Source organism: Panulirus ornatus, chromosome 70 (genome assembly GCF_036320965.1).
Source record: "Panulirus ornatus isolate Po-2019 chromosome 70, ASM3632096v1, whole genome shotgun sequence".
In the NCBI taxonomy this organism is placed as follows: domain Eukaryota; kingdom Metazoa; phylum Arthropoda; class Malacostraca; order Decapoda; family Palinuridae; genus Panulirus; species Panulirus ornatus.
The window spans coordinates 10,166,280-10,188,779 of NC_092293.1; positions in this window are offsets into that span (position 1 = coordinate 10,166,280).

The following is a 22,500-nucleotide window of genomic DNA, read 5'->3' on the forward strand; positions in this document are numbered from 1 at the left end:
CCCCGCCTCGCAACCATGCAACATTGTTGGAACCACTATTCCTTCAAACATACCCACCTTTGCTTTCCGAGATAATGTTCTCAACTTCCAAACATTCTTCAAGGCTCCCAAAATTTTCGCCCCCTCCCCCACCCTATGATTCACTTCCGCTTCCATGGTTCCATCCGCTGCCAGATCCACTCCCAGATATCTAAATCACTTTACTTCCTCCAGTTTTTCTCCATTCAAACTTACCTCCCAATTGACTTGACCCTCAACCCTACTGTACCTAATTACCTTGCTCTTATTCATATTTACTCTTAACTTTCTTCTTTCACACACTTTACCAAACTCAGTCACCAGCTTCTGCAGTTTCTCACATGAATCAGCCACCAGCGCTGTATCATCAGCGAACAACAACTGAATCACTTCCCAAGTTCTCTCATCCACAACAGACTTCATACTTGCCCCTCTTTCCAAAACTCTTGCATTCACCTCCCTAACAGCCCCATCCATAAACAAGTAAACAACCATGGAGACATCACACACCCCTGCCGCAAACCTATATTCACTAAGAACCAATCACTTTCCTCTCTTCCTACACGTACACATGCCTTGTATCCTCGATAAAAACTTTTCACTGCTTCTAACAACTTGCCTCCCACACCATATATTCTTAATACCTTCCACAGAGCATCTCTATCAACTCTATCATATGCCTTCTCCAGATCCATGAATGCTACATACAAATCCATTTGCTTTTCTAAGTATTTCTCACATACATTCTTCAAAGCAAACACCTGATCCACACATCCTCTACCACTTCTGAAACCACACTGCTCTTCCCCAATCTGATGCTCTGTACATGCCTTCACCCTCTCAATCAATACCCTCCCATATAATTTACCAGGAATACTCAACAAACTTATACCTCTGTAATTTGAGCACTCACTCTTATCCCCTTTGCCTTTGTACAATGTCACTATGCAAGCATTCTGCCAATCCTCAGGCACCTTACCATGAATCATACATACATTAAATAACCTTACCAACCAGTCAACAATACAGTCACCCCCTTTTTTAATAAATTCCACTGCAATACCATCTAAACCTGTTGCCTTGCCGGCTTTCATCTTCCGCAAAGCTTTTACTACCTGTTCTCTGTTTGCCAAATCATTTTCCCTAACCCTCTCACTTTGCACACCACCTCGGCCAAAACACCCTATATCTGCCTCTCTATCATCAAACACATTCAACAAACCTTCAAGATACTCACTCCATCTCCTTCTCACATCACCACTACTTGTTATCACCTCCCCATTAGCCCCCTTCACTGAAGTTCCCATTTGCTCGCTTGTCTTACGCACTTTATTTACCTCCTTCGAAAACATCTTTTCATTCTTCCTAGAATTTAATGATACTCTCTCACCCCAGCTCTCATTTGCCCTCTTTTTCACCTCTTGCACCTTTCTCTTGACCTCCTGCCTCTTTCTTTTATACATCTCCCACTCATTTGCATTTCTTCCCTGCAAAAATCGTCGAAATGCCTGTCTCTTCTCTTTCACTATTAATCTTACTTCTTCATCCCAACACTCACTACCATATATATATATATATATATATATATATATATATATATATATATATATATATATATATATATATATATATATATATATATATATATTCTATGAGTCCACGGGGAAAATGAAGCATGAAAAGTTCCCAAGTGCACTTTCGTGTAATAATCACATCATCAGGGGAGACACAATAGAGAATTATAACAGTCAGTTGATATACATCGAAGAGACGAAGCTAGGACGCCATTTGGTAAACATGTGATTGTCCAAAACATACAACGAGCGTTCATAAACTTATCATTTTACAAAACTTATCAACAATAAACTTATCTAATTTGTATACACCAACACTAATATTAATATCATAATTCTTTGTGTATTTGATAATAAAAGATTTAATGATATTTTTCTTGGTAATAGAGTTAGAGTTGATAACTGAGATAGCGTTACTCCAGTCAATACAATGATCATAGTTTTTAAGATGATTAAACAAGGCATTTGATTCTTGTCCCGTTCTTATACTATATTTATGTTGCTTAAGTCGAACAGAAAGATCCTTACAAGTCTGACCAACATAAAATTTATCACAGTTTCCACAAGGCACTTTATAGATGCAACCAAATGGCGTCCTAGCTTCGTCTCTTAGATGTATATCAGCTGACTGTTATATTTCTCTCTTGTGTCTCCCCTGATGATGTGATTATTACACGAAAGTGCACTTGGGAACATTTCGTGTTTCATTTTCCCCGTGGACTCAAAAGCCAGAACATCTATTGTAGAATCTAGATCGTTCTGAACCATAGATGGAAGATATTGGATCTTTACTTCATCGATGATTGGTAAGTTGATGTTTTGGGGAATTCGTCCTAAACTCGGGATAGTTCTATCAATTTGTCCCAAATAATGATCATGAGTGGCGAACAATTTGAAACTGGAACTAATAAGAGTATATTGTTGTCCTAACTGAATGTGTCCCAGAAATAAATAAGATTTGGGATGATTAGGTGGGCAATGAATAAGAACATTTTGTGGGTCTGGGAAAGACAGTACGTGATACTGGTCCATACTTTCAATCCAAGGTTCATTAACAACAATTTCCTTAAAGGAACAAAAACGAAGAACATTTTGTTGATGCCCAAAAAGTAGTTGGTAATTACATGAATTTGTTTGTAAATTATGGAAAACCAAGGTATTGGGGGTGGGGGCAAATCAAGTTGTCAAGCAATGGTTTATGGCACAATGCTAAATCATCCATGGAGAGATGTGCAATCAATGAGGAATAAATATTTTATAATAGAAAATTCATGTTATCAGCAAGGACGATAGTTTTTTGCGACCCTTTTGTATAATTAAAAGAGAATGGTATTACGTTCACAAGGTTGTAAGTATTGGAGTCAGTGAATGGTATGTGGATAATGACCGCTTCGAGGATCACGTCAACCGTTAGTAAGGAGTAATAACTGGTCACGTGATGCAGAGGGAGAGCTGGGGTGCAACCGAATTTCGTCATCGCTTGTTTAATGATACGTGTGAGTTCCGAGAAGGGAAAAATGATGGCGTGACAACTTGGCTTACCAGATTATTAACATCTTCCAATAAGCCAGTGAAATAATGTGCATGATAAGTGATCTGGGCATGTAAACTATCAACATGTGTGGAAATAGTCACTATAGCATATATGGGATTAAGAAACTTTGACAGTAGTGCTACATGTTGTGTTAAGTTATTAACAGTTAACATTATGTCATTCAAATATTTAAAATGTTGTTTTAAGATCTTAGCTTTAGCCTTAATATACCTGTTGTTAAGAAGTTGTTGAAATTCTAAGGATCTAACCTGATTCCTAACTGAATTAAGTTCTTCCTGAGTAGCAATACCAAACAAATATGATTGGAGGGACCCTACAAAATTAAGCAGACCTCTCTTGCTTCTCCTTTGCTTTTTCGTGTTCATCCTGGCATTAGTATTTACTGGAGATTGTCTTGCATTATGTCATACAGAATCACACAGGTACTATTCAATTTCCAGGTCCACTGTTGTAACAGAGTTGGAGGAGGAGCAACACTAGAGTTTCTGATGGACGCACTGGTGTAAAACTTGAGTAGGGTAGACCGTAAACGAGGTACGGCCTCCATTAGTTTCACTAGATTATCGTAAGTGTAGGGCAGACCCTCCAGGCCCAACTTAACCGAGACTGTGTCCCTCACGAGGCGGACCCCGCGGGGAGTCGTGAGAAAGGCGCCTGGTACTGCCATGGTGTCATATACAGGAAGACACCATAAGGACATGAGAAGGAAGAACCTGGAAAATGATAAACTTAGCAACTTCTTAAAGGCGAGGTCTTAATGAATACTGATGTGTGTGTGGTGGTGTTGTGAGGGTGGTCGGTTCTGGTGTGGGGACAGTCTGAACAGTGGTAGAAGTTGGTTGGGTGACATTGTTTGGGGTTTGAGGAGTGTTGTCTGTTGTGGTACCGGGATGATCATGTTCACAATACTGTAAAACTTTCAAGTGGTCCTCATGTTCTTCACGAATGTCACCTGTATTTAGATGTCGAACCCTGAACTTATGTCCCTTTAAATGAGCTAAGACTCTATAGGGGCCAGAAAATTTTGGGTCAAGTTTAGGAACCTTACTTCTAGAGTTAAATTCCTGCACCATTACCAAGAGTCCGGGAGCCACCTTTGATGGTTTCCCGGATTTATCAGCCTGGTTTGTGAAGGTTGTAGTGGCTTCACCTAGATTTTCCTTGATTCTTTGATGAATCAATTGAGTCGTGCGATATTTTTCCGCTACAACTGATCTCTGGACCGCTGGACATGAAGGAGGGGACGCTATTATGTCATACGGCAACACTTTATCAAAACCGTGTAAGACGTGGAAGGGTGTGTCTCCAACTGACTTATGATAAGCTGAGTTTAATGAACATTGGACATCAGACAGGTATTCATCCCATTCATCATGATCAAAATTAATGTTGGTGGGAAGACACTGGAGGATCTTACGGTTCAACCTTTCTGCCAGGCCATTCGAGGCTGGGTGATGTGCCATTATATTACATTTACTTATGTTATACAATTTACGGAGTTCTTCTAATAATGAGTTATTAAATTCCCCACCATTATCTGTAACCAAAATCTTAGGAACATTATGTCTGTCTAAGATACATTTTTTGAACGCCTTAGCGATCGTGGCTGCGTCTTTATTTTGAACTGGGACTAATTCACAATATCTCGTGAAGGCATCAGTAATTACTAAAATGTATCTGTAGCCTGCCATGGACCTAGGAAAACCTCCTAATATGTCCATATGAACTCTTTCCCATGGGTATGAAGGTAAAGGATATTTCAACACAGTCTGCGGGGTAGTGGGACTTCCCTTGTGTGTCTTACAGGTTTGGCACCTCAAAATATGATCTTTAATGTTTTTCTGCATTCTTGGCCAGAAATACCTCAAACGAGTCTGCTTATAGCATCTACCTGCGCCTGGATGTGCGTCCTGGGGTGAATCATGTGCTAACTTCAAGAAATCCTGTACTAATGCTGTTGGAATTATTGTTAGTTTAACAACACAGGTGGGCACTCCTAATTTCGCGTCCCTGCATAAGACTCCCTGTGCTAAATACAATTCTCTGACTGGAACAACTGTTTTAGCATCCACTGAAGATCTTATACCCTCTAGGTATTCTATGACAGGACCCCAGACTGGGTCATCCCGTTGATGTCGTGTCAACCTTTCTACATCAAAATATACGAGGCTATTACCTACAGTGACTGTCCCCACTCTGCGGGAAAGCGCGTCTGCAACTACATTGGATGAACCCGAAACCAAACGGAAATCTGGGTCAAATGCTTGGAAAGTTAAAAACCACCTCTGAAACTTTCTGTAGGATCTTGTCTTTGAAAAATACCTACCAGTGCCCAGTGATCTGTATAAACTGTAATAGGGTAACCATATTTGTATTCCTTAAAATGTTTGAGTGCCCAAACAACTGCAAGGCCTTCCAATTCTGTTACTGAGTATTTCGATTCCGTCTTCGAACATGAGCGGCTCGCATAAGCTATGGGAAAAAGTCTGCCCTTATTTGACTCCTACATAACTACAGCTCCAAGACCCTGTTTACAAGCAACTGTGTGCAAAATGAAGTGTTTCTCAAAGTTGGGAAATCGAAGGATAGGCGCCTCGACCAAGAGTAGCTTGAGTAAGTTAAACGCATTGTCTTGTGCTGTAGACCACTGGAATGTAACTTCCTGTTTCAGAAGTGAAGTGAGGGGGTTTGCGATCTTCGCGAAAATAGCGATAGATCTTCGATAATATCCTGCTAAGCCAAGGAAGGTTTTGACTTTGTCTGTTGTGGAAGGGCGTGGCCATTCTACAATTGTTTTGATTTATGTCCATTAGGTTGATTACCGTTTTCGTCAACGGCGTGACCTCAGTAATTAATTTTTGTCTGTAGAAAAGAACATTTGGATAACTTGACTTTTAGGTTTGCATCCTTAAGTCGTAGAAATACTCTTTCAAGACTTTTGAGATGAGAAGCAATATCTGGAGACATGACAATTATATCATCAAGATAAACCAATACATCTTGGCCCAACATGTGACGACAAATGTTAGTCATTAACTTTGAGAAGGTGATCACCGGTGAGGAATGAAGACCGAAGGCCATGATGCATATGAACTGCCAATGACCATCTGGCGTACTGAACACAGTCAGGGGGCGGCTTTCCTCTGACAAGGGAATCTGCCAAAATCCGCTCAATAAATCCAAAGTTGAAAATACCTTATTGTTACCGAGGCTATGAAGAAGCTCTGATACCACTGGTAATGGGAAACCATCTTTCAAAGTGACCTTGGTGTTGAGTTTTCTAAAATCTATGACTGGTCTAAAAGTTCCGTCCTTTTTAGGAACGATGAGAAGTGGTAAATTCCATGGTGATCGTGATTCCTCTATGACCTTATCTTTCAACATGTCCTGAACAAGTTTGTTTGCTATGTCTCTGTGCGCGTGTGGCAATCGGTAGGCTGGGACGTAAGTGGGACGTATGTGTTTTTCTCTAAGTTGATAATGTGAACATCCAAATGAGTTCTACCGAGTGGTTCTCCTGATAAGGCAATAGTAGACCTATACTGGTTAAGTAAGTCTGTTAACTGGTCAACATGTTTGGTTAATCCTACCTTGGATATCATGTCAGGGGTGATGGTGGGGAGCTGACTCAAGCCGTGCACTACTGAGTTTGGGGTAGGAGGAGTAGGTGGTGGTGGGTTAATGGAATGTGAGACTAGACGGATATTAAACTCATGCAACTCCTCGTCTTGAATTCCCGACTTCAAAACGGAGAATTCCACAAGCTTGGCCCCTCTACGGAGACGGACAGGAGTGGGTCCCGTATTGGCAATGTATATGGTGACCTCTCCATCTGGGGTCTCATGAAGAGAGTCATCCATCGATAGTATTTTGACAGTTAGTGATGAAGGTTCAGCAACTACTCTTAGTGCGAGATCACCCTGACTATGTCTCAGTCCATGATCATTCATCCATGTTCGAGAAAGTGAGAGAGGAACCTTCGTTAATGTGTTACTATGCAGAGTCATGTTGGTTCTCAGTTTACCAGGACAATGATGAGTAGAAAAGTAAAAAGGATGCGTATTGTCTACCGTGAAGCAGGACGTGGGAGCAGATGTATTAATGACTCTGACTGAGTGAGAACTCTTCTCTGACAATGGCAGGAACGTATTATCAACACAAACCACATGATAAATAGGACAGATCTTATGTTGTGCCACACATAGAGTGGCGTCCTAGTAACAAGTTAGCAGGAAACGTTACACCACGAACAATGTAAGGGGTGACGGTCATGACCGAGTCGCCTATGCGAATGTTCATTTTAATAGTGCCCCTTACGTCGAGATTTTCATTTGAGATACTTTGAAGGGATGGGTAAAAGTGCGAGCATTGAACAAGTTCAGTGCGCCCCATTAATGGTTGAATAAAATCATAATGAATGACATCTGCTTCCGCGCCGCTGTCTAGAAAGATTGTGATTGGCTTATCCTGGAAAGAACCCACTAAATCGAAACTTGTAATGTGAGAAAATGGCGAAGAACGAAAATGTCTTAAGAGTTCCTTATGTGATGGAGTCTTGTCATGAGCGAGAGATTGTCATTGTTGATAATGACATGATGAACCTGTGTTAGATGACGTCTGTCTAGCTAATGCTCGACATTCCGCTGAAGTGTGTCTAGCGTGGCTATGATATGAACACCTGCTTGGTGGTGTTGGGCGCGAGCGGGTGAAGGTCAGCCTGATGTCTGACTGGAGGAAATCATGACTAGGTCGGCAGAATTGTGACGACCGAGGCTGTGATGACATGGGTCGTTGACTGCGTTTGTTGTTCTGGTCGAGGCTCACGTGAGAATGAGTCCCATGTGTAAGGACACACATTCGCTTTATGTCCTGGTTGGCCACACCGGAAGCACGTCACTTTATGTGAGTGTTTGTCATCACTGAATCGCTGTATTTGACCATGAGAAGAATGATTGTGTTGATCACTAGAATGTTACGTCACACTTTGGGAAGCCGACACTCTCCCAGTGTCTTGGTGTTGGAATATCCACCTTTCTTTTGAGTGTAATTCAACACTTTTGTTACCGACCCACAATGATGGGTCGATGTTTTCATTAAGTAACCGTCGTCTTACGTCTGGAGGTCAGGTCCTTGAGAATGAAGGTTATGTGTAATAAACGCATGAGTGTTTGCACATGAGTTTCAGGATTCATCATGGCCGATATCCAGGGTAAGGATTCATAAGCCTGCCTAACTAATCTCATTCTTCCATGTAAGGTACTCCAGTGATCAGGGACTGACGTATCATCCAAGTATGTTGTGTTAAGAGCACGTAAAAGGACGTGTAGTAAACTATCTGAGAATGATTCCTCACAACCTGATGTAAACAACGTTTTAAATTCCTCCCAAGATGTACAGTTTCCAATGTCATCTGAGTCATAGACAACCCTAGCTTAATTGTTAGGCTGGTTGAAATCAATGAGGTTTTTAGCAGCCGATATAAGCGCTCTGTCTCCTGAATCACCATTATGTTCAACAATGTCCTCTGCATTTCTGATCCACCGATCAAAATTTGACAGTTTACCATCAAATAACTCGTGTGGTTCCCTAGCTTGTTTTAGTGTTACAACGGTTTTTAGTGAAGGAGTTTTTGTGAGGTGGCGGGGGGAGGTGGGTGTGGGTGTGGTAACGTGTGAGAAGGTTTCTGTGGGTCATCTGTGTTACCAGAATCTGTCAAAACAACTTTGTGTGACGTCGCCATTTTAGAAGGCTGGTTCCGTTTATAATAAGGGATTCTAGGTAAATTCCTAAGTACATTTGAACCTTTACGATTACCGCGTGGAATATCTTTGGACATGTAATACAATCTTACTTAACGTGTTTAAGTAATAATCCCCACAAAAATTGAAAATACAATTAACACTATTGTCCTAATCCAAAATACATAACATGAATATTATTTAAAAATATTGTAATGAAATAAAGGCAATAAAAAGGTTGGCATAACAGTATAACATATCAATACAAGACTCTGTATATGAAAGGTGAACATAATAGTGTAACATATCAGTAATGGACTCTATATATGAAAGTAATCATCACTAAAAACAATAGTACCAATGTATGAAAACATAAGAAAGAATATATGCAAGAATAACTGAAAACTTATATTAATTTGCTAAACTACATAGATGAATAATCATATTACCCAAAAGTATATATATGTCTATATTTATAGACTAGGAACTAGTAACACACAAAAGGAGCATACCTCACAGAGTGAACCATTTTGACACAGTTCTTATCTGAATGGGAGATTCGCTTACGAAGGCGTCTTGGGTGTAGCGAGGTGGAGACGTGTGCAGAGTAGCGGCTCGCTGAGTGTTGCGAGGTGGAGACGTGTGCAGAGTAGCGGCTGGCTGAGTGTAGCGAGGTGGAGACGTGTGCAGAGTAGCGGCTGGCTGAGTGTAGCGAGGTGGAGACGTGTGCAGAGTAGCGGCTGGCTGGGTGTAGCGAGGTGGCGACGTGTGCAGAGTAGCGGCTCGCTGGGTGTAGTGAGGCGGAGACGTGTGCAGAGTAGCGGCTCGCTGGGTGTAGCGAGGTGAAGACGTGTGCAGACTAGCGGCTGGATGGGTGTAGCGAGATGAAGACGTGTGCAGACTAGCGGCTGGCTGGGTGTATCTAGGTGGAGACGTGTGCAGAGTAGCGGCTCGCTGGGTGTAGCGAGGTGGAGACGTGTGCAGAGTAGCGGCTCGCTGGGTGTAGGGAGGTGGAGACGTGTGCAGAGTAGCGGCTCGCTGGGTGTATCGAGGTGAAGATGTGTGCAGAGTAGCGGCTCGCTGGGTGTAGCGAGGTGAAGATGTGTGCAGAGTAGCGGCTCGCTGGGTGTAGCGAGGTGAAGATGTGTGCAGAGTAGTGGCTCGCTGGGTGTAGCGAGGTGAAGATGTGTGCAGAGTAGCGGCTCGCTGGGTGTAGCGAGGTGAAGATGTGTGCAGAGTAGCGACTCGCTGGGTGTAGCGAGGTGAAGACGTGTGTAGAGTAGCGACTCGCTAGCAGGAAAGTTGAGTGAGCGACAAGGGCTGGACCACGCGATGCTGACTGGGATGTCGCCACGGCTGATGATGACGCGTCTCTGGAGTGGTTGACAAGATGACCTCCACGTTGGTGTTGGCAGGATGGCTGACCTTGCTTGACACGTCTGGATGTGATGACAACACTGCACGGAGGTGGCGCTGTCTTGATGCCCTTGCAAGCGACACAGTGTCAGCAATGCAATAAAGGCGTATCTTCAGTGCATTGAGGTACGGGTGATGGAGCACGTAGCTGGCCGTAGGTTCCGCCCTTAACGTCCACAGGAGGGAGCACCAGGACTGTGTCAGGTAGGCTTGTATGACTGCTGCCAACACCAGACGCATACCCTAGTTCAATACATTGACAGCAGGACGCCCTTGCTGATGGTGTATTTGTACTGGAAAGCAACATTACAAGAACTGTTTGTTAAGAACATGTCTTAGATGAGCTAAGTTGGGAGAATAGGACAACACTAAACCTTTCGATTTATCCTTATTTGTCACATATTTGTTACCAGAAGCATAAAATGTCTTCCTAGCTTTCCAGTAAGCTTTATTGTGAGAGAGGAAGAATTGTGTTTTTCATGCCTTTAACTTTTACACATTCATAACCCACTGACTCTCGTGAGCAATTGAGGTTGCGCCACAATCAGAAGCAGGGTAGGTGATGGAGTGAGGGCTTCTTCGACGAGGCTGTACTCTTACACTCGTCGACTGATGATGGCATACAGCTGTACCGAAGGGTTAGTCCGGTAACACCCACATTGTCCTTCCATCAAATATATATATATATATATATATATATATATATATATATATATATATATATATATATATATATATATATATATATATATATATATATATCAAATTCTATCCCTGTCGATATCAATCGCTTTTCCCCCCTCTCTCTCTCTCTCTCTCTCTCTCTCTCTCTCTCTCTCTCTCTCTCTCTCTCTCTCTCTCTCTCTCTCTCGCTTTCTTTCTTCTCTCTCCTCTTTATATTGATATCAGTCGGTCTCTCTCTCTCTCTCTCTCTCTCTCTCTCTCTCTCTCTCTCTCTCTCTCTCTCTCTCTCTCTCTCTCTCTCTCTCTCACGCCCTCTGTCTGACTGTCTGTCTGTCTGTTTGTCTTTCGGTTGTAGTGAAGATAAGCATGTAGTGAGGTTGACCTCAGGTCAAACCCTACAACAGGGTTGTAGTTCCGCTGTGCATTTGTTGAGGGTTGAAGGTGACGTATGGTTCAAGGTGTAGTGAAGATGCGTTGAAGGGTGTCTCCTTCTGCAGTGATGACCATGGCTGGCTGTACTAGTGTTGCAGGGGGAAGGATCATATTGCTGCATATTACTCGCGAAATATGGCGGGTTTATAAATCTATCTTCACACTAACGCCCTCTCTAAGTGTGTCTGTGGTTTACATACCTTCCAACCGGCTGTGACATGGCTGGCAAGTCTGCAGTATTTAAAGTTCAGCGCTTGAGAAATAGAAATAATGAATATCATTCGTAGGGAAGTAAAGGGAAGATGTCCATCATCCGCCCGCCACCCGTCCCTTGTAGACGTGTCGCCATCATCACACCTGACGGACCGACAGACAACTCCAGCCACCACCCTGGCCAACACCTCCACCACCACGATCCTGGGAGCAAATGTTCTTCGTTTCCATCGCTTTCCTGTTTAATCATTCCTTGCTATTTCTTCCTTATATCATTCCGACACATGCAGGTCATCGCGAAGTCACAAGCAGATAGCAGACTGGAGAGGCGATACCGGGGAAAACGTTAAATTTTTATGCTTTTTACTTCATGTTTCCATTGAAAGGTACTTCAGTTTCTCCAAAACTTGGAAACAAGGACCTTTCGCCTAAGAAAATAATAAATCTCTCAATCTACAATTCTATCTATTTATTCATTTATATGATCACTGCACCCTTTATGTTCATCATCTGTTCACTAAACCCTTATGTTCATCATCTGCTAAGCCCTACATCATGTTCATGACTTAATATTCACCACACTATAACGTTAATCATACGCTCTTTACCCACTTATGTTCAATACATCTTCACTACACCCTTTCGTTCATCATATGTTCACCACACATTTACGTGACATGACATGTTCATTACTACCTAATGTTCATTATTTGTTTAATGCACCGTTTTCTTCACCATAAGTTAAGCCCATCCTCACCTTTATCATTGAATGTCCACTACGCTTATGTTCATCTCAAATTCATGACATGTTCGCAACACCTTTGTGTTCCTTATGTCCTTAGGTTTCTATCTTAGCCAGAGTATGTTAACTGTTTCTATCTTAACTACATAACACCACTATATATGTTAACTGTTTCTATCTTTACTAAATACCACCATATTTTTGGCTCAACACGTATATGAAATTGATGGGTCTAGTCAAATCTCATCAAAGGACAATAACATATACCCCTCCTATGGACCGAGTTACTCGAATCGTCGAAACCCGAAGAAGAGCGAGCCACTGGGAGCGTCAACAGGCTATTGCGTGGCGTGGCCGGCACACCGTTCGTCGGGAACGCCGTCGCACTCGTCAGGAGCATGTGGTGGACGAGCGGCAGGCGAGAGTGAACCGCCTTGTTGCTGCCCGCAATGCTGCCGCTCTGCGGGAGAGACTTGCAGCTCGCGGGATACAAATACTAGTCACCTGTGGGGACGTTGTAGACTCCCCCAACACCGTGCAACAACCCACCCCACCAGCAACTGCAGTCGAGGCCCAACTCATCCACCCACCAACTGCATCCCCCCCTCCACTCGTGGCCCAACCCACACCCCCACCAACTACATCCCCCCTTCCAGTCGTGGCCCAACCCACAAACCCACCAACTACATCCCCCCTTCCAGTCGTGGCCCAACCCACAAACCCACCAATTGCATCCCTCCCTCCACTCGTGGCACAACCCACACATCCATCAACTGAATCCCTCCCTCCAGTCGCGGCCCAACCCACCAGCTCACCAACTGCCTACCCTTCCCTAGACGTGGCCGATCTCAGCTTGGAGGCAGACCTTCAGGACTACATCCTCAGCGAGGACCAGTTAAGGTGGATTCGAATCGTTTCCGATATTGGCGAGGGCGGCAATGGATCAGTTCAGCTCGTTCGCTTCAATTATGAATATAGTGTCCTTAAAACCATGAAGAAAAACGACGCGAGGTACGCTCTCCTTCGCGAAGCTGACATTCAGATCTACCTGTCCGGCGCTGGAGGGGCCCCATTGGTCAAGGGTCTGGCTTTCCATCCAGCAAGACTCCTGATGTCCTACACTGGTCAAAACTACGTCAGCTACTTAGAAAACTGCAGCGGCCAGGAGGTTATTGAGTCTCTCATCTCCATTGGGAAGAGACTTCAAGAAATTCATGATAAGGGGGTCATTCATCTTGATTTCAAGATGAATAATGTTACCGTAACCCAGACCCGCCACCATGGCCCAGTCTTCCATATCATCGACTACGGTCTGAGCAGTTACGCTGGTGACGTGCCTCCTATAACAGGTGACCCAGCGCAATGTCCCTGGATAGCCCCCGAAATCATTGAGGGAGAGCCAGTTGCTCCCGCTAACGACGTCTACTCCTTCGGGTAACTCATTGCCCAATTGGCTGAGGATCAGAAGGACGACGGAGTCCGACACCGCCTGTGCCAGCTTGTCCATCTCGCCACTGATATTGACCAATTCCAGCGCCCCAGTCTGCTTTCTTTGATCCAACAGTTGAAGGTCATCGCAAAGTCCCCAACAGATAGCAGAGTGGAGAGGCGACATCGGGGAAAACGTTGAATTTCTATACTCTTTACTTCATTGACCAGTACCCACGCCCCCGCCTGGTTCGAGACTTGAAGGTCATCGCGGAGTCCCAAGCAGATAGTAAACAGTACTGATTGGAGACGGCGTCGGGGAAAACGTTAAATTTCTATACTTTTTACTTCATGTTTACATTGAAATGTACTTTAATTTCTCCAGAACTTGGAAACAAGGACTTTTCGCTTAAGAAAATAATAAACCTCTCAATCTATAATCAGGTTCGGTAAAATGCCATCTGCTGGCTATGTGCGCCTGTTGGGAAATGACCGGTGTAGTCCCCGTTGCCCACCAAAGTGAGACGAAGGGTATTCGAGTACATAGTATTCGAATAACGTTATTTCCTATTTTGCCAGGCTCATAGCCTAGTGGTAGCATTCCCTCCTCTTACACAAGGGCGCCGGGTTCGATGCTGGCTGTTGGAGATTTATATGTATGTATGTATGTATGTATGTATGTATGTATGTAAGATGTAAATAAGTAAAGGAGTAAGTATATATACTCATATAATGAACACTAATGAAAAAATTATCCGCGTGTTACTTAGAAATATCATTTATGAATTAAACTAAAGTATTTTTCAGAGAAAATCTATATTGATATAAAAAAAACAACAAACAATCAAATTTGATAAACTAGAGTTCATTAAATGACAAATAAAGAATATGATATGTGAATTTCAACAATTTTATTAACATCACAAAACGAAATACATAACCCAAATAATATAAATCATCAAAAGTTATAAAAAAGAAGCCCTCTCATGACGTAAGCACTTATAGTATCGGCGGAATCCGGTAACACCTCTCGAATATCATGTGGAAGACAGAGTAGAGTGGCTAGGCTCAGAAGCATGTTCTCCACTTCAACTGACTAATGATATGTTAAGACAACACAAACCACATACATCGATTGTGAGGATGGAATCAGGGATGAAACATCTATAACTAGAAAGGTTAAAGATACAAAGATGGTGAAATACCTTTACCCGGGATCAATAGCACCTGTGACAATGGACACACCTTTGTAATTCTTGGTCACTTACAACTGATCAACTTTAATACGAAAGTCTTAGGTATTATCCTTCAGGAAAACTTTTTAAAAATATTTATAAAACACATATATATGTTAGATATACACTATCTCTAGAATATATCTTTACCTGGGACGTGTGACACCTGTGTGGATAGACAGAGCTTTGTAATGCATGATCCATTACATGAAATGAACTTCACTAACCAAGAGTTATACAACGCGTCGTTGGAGAACATTAATCAAATACCTATACAGAATTTTCATGTTAGATAAAAGACATTCTTGGTAGTAAACATAAGAAATGATGATGAAAGATCAGGGACGTAGATGTAGATATTTTGTTCAAAGATAAAATACTCCTGCCTTAAACTAACTCATTGTATTGCATTTTCACTTAGATACCCACATGATAATGCGTTCTGTTCTTTAAAATCAAATTCTTATGTTTCTAACATGTTTTTATTATATCTTATATAATCTTAAGGATTCAGGCTTAAAGATCTTGGTTCTGAACAACCATTATAATGCAACACAATACATATTTATCATAAACTAATAATCTATCACAATAACCATTATGTTTGTACCAGATTCTTTAAGTCCTCAGTCACGTTTGTTAATATATAAGAGATTTTTCCGCCACTGACAAGTGGCTCCGTGGTGTAGTGGTTAGCACATCTGCCTCATAAACAGTTGGTCCGGGTTTGATTCCCGGCGGGGCCTTTGTTTTCAGTATTTCTTTGTGATCGTAAATACTCGTAGGTAGGTTCTCTCTCTCTCTCTCTCTCTCTCTCTCTCTCTCTCTCTCTCTCTCTCTCTCTCTCTCTCTCTCTCTTTCTCTCTCTCTCTATCAGCCAACAGGCAAGTTGAAGAAATCTGGAATTCATCCTTTAGAAATCTGGTATACGAAGAGAGGCTGTAATGATTGGATCTCTTCTCCCTTAAGACACGTTGACTTCGCAGCGACTTAATCCAAGTGTTCAAAATTCTGAATAAGTTCAATAAAGTAAACCTCGAGCATCTTTTCGAAATACAAGAAAATGCGGTTACCAGGACAAATGGAATAAAACTCAAAGCTAAATAATGTAGTACGGACGTGGGATAAAGTTTCTTTTCCTATAGGTGTGGTTTAACACTGGAATAAGTTACCGTCAGACGTAGTGAATGCTAAAACCATAAATACTTTCAAAAGTCGTTTAGAAAAATATCTTATAAAGTCAGGTATACTTTGAGGAAAATGCCAGAAATAAACGGAAAACGACAGCGATAACGGGGTTAATAGAAGGGTAATGTGCAGAATAAAGTTATCTAATTTGTATACACCATCACTAATGATAGGATTATAATTCTTTGTGTATTTAATGATAGAAGATCCAATGATATTTCTAGTGGTAATAGAGCTGGAGTAATCTTCTATTATCAAATGAACAAAGAATTACAATCTCAATATCAGTGATGGTCTATACAAATTAGATAACTTTAGTGTTGATAAAATTTGTAAAATGATAAGTTTATGATACGCTCGTTCTCTGTCTTGGTCAATCACATGTTTACCAAATGGCGTCCTAGCTACGTCTCTTCCTTGTATGTCAACTGACTGTTAAATTTCTCTCTTGTGTCTCCCCTTGGACTTATCGGAATATCTTGATCACGCTCAAAATTGTGATCCTTTCCAATATATATATATATATATATATATATATATATATATATATATATATATATATATATATATATATATATTTTTTTTTTTTTTTTTTTTTTATACTTTGTCGCTGTCTCCCGCGTTTGCGAGGTAGCGCAAGGAAACAGACGAAAGAAATGGCCCAACCCCCCCCCATACACATGTACGTACACACGTCCACACACGCAAATATACATACCTACACAGCTTTCCATGGTTTACCCCAGACGCTTCACATGCCTTGATTCAATCCACTGACAGCACGTCAACCCCTGTATACCACATCGCTCCAATTCACTCTATTCCTTGCCCTCCTTTCACCCTCCTGCATGTTCAGGCCCCGATCACACAAAATCCTTTTCACTCCATCTTTCCACCTCCAATTTGGTCTCCCTCTTCTCCTCGTTCCCTCCACCTCCGACACATATATCCTCTTGGTCAATCTTTCCTCACTCATTCTCTCCATGTGCCCAAACCATTTCAAAACACCCTCTTCTGCTCTCTCCACCACGCTCTTTTTATTTCCACACATCTCTCTTACCCTTACGTTACTTACTCGATCAAACCACCTCACACCACACATTGTCCTCAAACATCTCATTTCCAGCACATCCATCCTCCTACGCACAACTCTATCCATAGCCCACGCCTCGCAACCATACAACATTGTTGGAACTACTATTCCTTCAAACATACCCATTTTTGCTTTCCGGGATAATGTTCTCGACTTCCACACATTTTTCAAGGCTCCCAAAATTTTCGCCCCCTCCCCCACCCTATGATCCACTTCCGCTTCCATGGTTCCATCCGCTGACAGATCCACTCCCAGATATCTAAAACACTTCACTTCCTCCAGCCTCTCACCATTCAAACTCACCTCCCAATTGACTTGACCCTCAACCCTACTGTACCTAATAACCTTGCTCTTATTGACATTTACTCTTAACTTTCTTCTTCCACACACTTTACCAAACTCCGTCACCAGCTTCTGCAGTTTCTCACATGAATCCGCCACCAGCGCTGTATCATCAGCGAACAACAACTGACTCACTTCCCAAGCTCTCTCATCCCCAACAGACTTCATACTTGCCCCTCTTTCCAAAACTCTTGCATTTACCTCCCTTACAACCCCATCCATAAACAAATTAAACAACCATGGAGACATCACACACCCCTGCCGCAAACCTACATTCACTGAGAACCAATCACTTTCCTCTCTTCCTACACGTACACATGCCTTACATCCTCGATAAAAACTTTTCACTGCTTCTAACAACTTGCCTCCCACACCATATATTCTTAATACCTTCCACAGAGCATCTCTATCAACTCTATCATATGCCTTCTCCAGATCCATAAATGCTACATACAAATCCATTTGCTTTTCTAAGTATTTCTCACATACATTCTTCAAAGCAAACACCTGATCCACACATCCTCTACCACTTCTGAAACCACACTGCTCTTCCCCAATCTGATGCTCTGTACATGCCTTCACCCTCTCAATCAATACCCTCCCATATAATTTACCAGGAATACTCAACAAACTTATACCTCTGTAATTTGAGCACTCACTCTTATCCCCTTTGCCTTTGTACAATGGCAATATGCAAGCATTCCGCCAATCCTCCGGCACCTCACCATGAGTCATACATACATTAAATAACCTTACCAACCAGTCAACAATACAGTCACCCCCTTTTTTAATAAATTCCACTGCAATACCATCCAAACCTGCTGCCTTGCCGGCTTTCATCTTCCGCAAAGCTTTTACTACCTCTTCTCTGTTTACCAAATCATTTTCCCTAACCCTCTCACTTTGCACACCACCTCGACCAAAACACCCTATATCTGCCACTCTGTCATCAGACACATTCAACAAACCTTCAAAATACTCATTCCATCTCCTTCTCACATCACCACTACTTGTTATCACCTCCCCATTTACGCCCTTCACTGAAGTTCCCATTTGCTCCCTTGTCTTACGCACCCTATTTACCTCCTTCCAGAACATCTTTATATATATATATATATATATATATATATATATATATATATATATATATATATATATATATATATATATATATATATATATATATATATATATATATATATATATATATATATATATATATATATATATATACATATATATATATATATATATATATATATATATATATATATATATATATATATATATATATATATATATATATATATATATATATATATATATATATATATATATATATATATATATATATATATATATATTTTCCTGCGAGTCCATGGGGAAAATGAAACATGAAAAGTTCCCAAGTGCACTTTCGTGTAATAATCACATCATCAGGGGAGACACAAGGGAGGAATATAACAGTCAGTTGATATACATAGAAGAGACGAAGCTAGGACGCCATTTGGTAAACATACATATATATATATATATATATATATATTTTTTTTTTCTTTTTTTTTTTTTGCTTTGTCGCTGTCTCCCGCGTTTGCGAGGTAGCGCAAGGAAACAGACGAAAGAAATGGCTCAACCCACCCCCATACACATGTATATACACACGTCCACACACGCAAATATACATACCTACACAGCTTTCCATGGTTTACCCCAGACGCTTCACATGCCTTGATTCAATCCACTGACAGCACGTCAACCCCGGTATACCACATCGCTCCAATTCACTCTATTCCTTGCCCTCCTTTCACCCTCCTGCATGTTCAGGCCCCGATCACACAAAATCTTTTTCACTCCATCTTTCCACCTCCAATTTGGTCTCCCTCTTCTCCTCGTTCCCTCCACCTCCGACACATATATCCTCTTGGTCAATCTTTCCTCACTCATTCTCTCCATGTGCCCAAACCATTTCAAAACACCCTCTTCTGCTCTCTCAACCACGCTCTTTTTATTTCCACACATCTCTCTTACCCTTACGTTACTTACTCGATCAAACCACCTCACACCACATATTGTCCTCAAACATCTCATTTCCAGCACATCCATCCTCCTGCGCACACCTCTATCCATAGCCCACGTCTCGCAACCATACAACATTGTTGGAACCACTATTCCTTCAAACATACCCATTTTTGCTTTCCGAGATAATGTTCTCGACTTCCACACATTCTTCAAGGCTCCCAGAATTTTCGCCCCCTCCCCCACTGATCCACTTCCGCTTCCATGGTTCCATCCGCTGCCAGATCCACTCCCAGATATCTAAAACACTTCACTTCCTCCAGTTTTTCTCCATTCAAACTCACCTCCCAATTGACTTGACCCTCAAAACTACTGTACCTAATAACCTTGCTCTTATTCACATTTACTCTTAACTTTCTTCTTTCACACACTTTACCAAACTCAGTCACCAGCTTCTGCAGTTTCCCACATGAATCAGCCACCAGCGCTGTATCATCAGCGAACAACAACTGACTCACTTCCCAAGCTCTCTCATCCCCAACAGACTTCATACTTGCCCCTCTTTCCAAAACTCTTGCATTCACCTCCTTAACAACCCCATCCATAAACAAATTAAACAACCATGGAGACATCACACACCCCTGCCGCAAACCTACATTCACTGACAACCAATCACTTTCCTCTCTTCCTACACGTACACATGCCTTACATCCTCGATACAAACTTTTCACTGCTTCTAACAACTTGCCTCCCACACCATATATTCTTAATACCTTCCACAGAGCATCTCTATCAACTCTATCATATGCCTTCTCCAGATCCATAAATGCTACATACAAATCCATTTGCTTTTCTAAGTATTTCTCACATACATTCTTCAAAGCAAACACCTGATCCACACATCCTCTACCACTTCTGAAACCACACTGCTCTTCCCCAATCTGATTCTCTGTACATGCCTTCACCCTCTCAATCAATATCCTCCCATATAATTTACCAGGAATACTCAACAAACTTATTTATTTATATTCATTATACTTTGTCGCTGTCTCCCACGTTTGCGAGGTAGCGCAAGGAAACAGACGAAAGAAATGGCCCAACCCCCCCCCCCCATACACATGTATATACATACGTCCACACACGCAAATATACATACCTACACAGCTTTCCATTGTTTACCCCAGAAGCTTCACATGCCCTGATTCAATCCACTGACAGCACGTCAACCCCGGTATACCACATCGCTCCAATTCATATATATATATATATATATATATATATATATATATATATATATATATATATATATATATATATATATATATATATATATATATATATATTGCTTTGTCGCTGTCTCCCGCGATTGCAAGGTATATATATATATATATATATATATATATATATATATATATATATATATATATATATATATATATATATATATATATGAAAGGAGGGCAAGGAATGGAGTGAATTGGATCGATGTGGTATACCGGGGTTGACGTGCTGTCAGTGGATTGAATCAGGGCATGTGAAGCGTCTGGGGTAAACCATGGAAAGCTGTGTAGGTATGTATATTTGCGTGTGTGGACGTGTATGTATATACATGTGTATGGGGGTGGGTTGGGCCATTTCTTTTGTCTGTTTCCTTGCGGTACCTCGCAAACGCGGGAGACAGCGACAAAGCAAAAAAAAAAAAAAAAAATATATATATATATGTGCGTGTGTGGGCATTTGTGTATATACATGTGTATGTGGGTGGGTTGGGTCATTCTTTCATCTGTATCCTTGTGCTACCTCGCTAACGCGGGAGACAGCGGCAAAGTATAATAATAATGATAATAAGAAATAATATATATATATATATATATATATATATATATATATATATATATATATATATATATATATATATCCTGGGGATAGGGGAAAAAGAATACTTCCCACGTATTCCCTGCGTGTCGTAGAAGGCGACTAAAAGGGGAGGGAGCGGGGGGCTGGAAATCTCCCCTCTCGTTTTTTTTTTTAATTTTCCAAAAGAAGGAACAGAGAATTGGGCCAGGTGAGGGTATTCCCTCAAAGGCCCAGTCCTCTGTTCTTAACGCTACCTCGCTAATGCGGGAAATGGCGAATAGTTTGAAAGAAAAGAAAGAAATATATATATATATATATATATATATATATATATATATATATATATATATATATATATATATATATATATATATATATATATATATATATATATATATATATATATATACTGAAATGATGATAATTTAACTGTCATATTGAGATGAGTAATAATGGATATATGAGCAGACATTGGTAGGTTTTCTGTATATGCTAAACTTAAACTTGTTTCCTTGCCTATGGATCATGGAATCTAAAAATGGTAACATACCATTATTTTCATTTTCTACAGTAGATTTGATGGAAGGTACTAAATTGTTAAGTAAGGGGAGAAATATTTGTAAATTTTCATTTGTTGGCCAAACACAAAGAACATCATCTACAAACCTAAACCAAATTGCATTAGAAGGTAAAATATCCTTTAGTAATTTTGTTTCAAAAAATTCCATATAAAGATTACTTAGTGCAGGTGAAAGAGGGTTACCCATTGCCATACCAAATTTTTGAGCAAAATAATCGCTTTTGAATTGAAACACACAATCTTTTATACATAATTTTATCAGATCAATGAAAACAATCTTTGAAACAGGTAAGTGAATATCATCCAAGACATCAAATAAGTATTCTAAAAGGTCATCAACTGGAACTTTTGTGAAAAGTGAGGAAACATCGAAGCTGACTAGTTTGAAA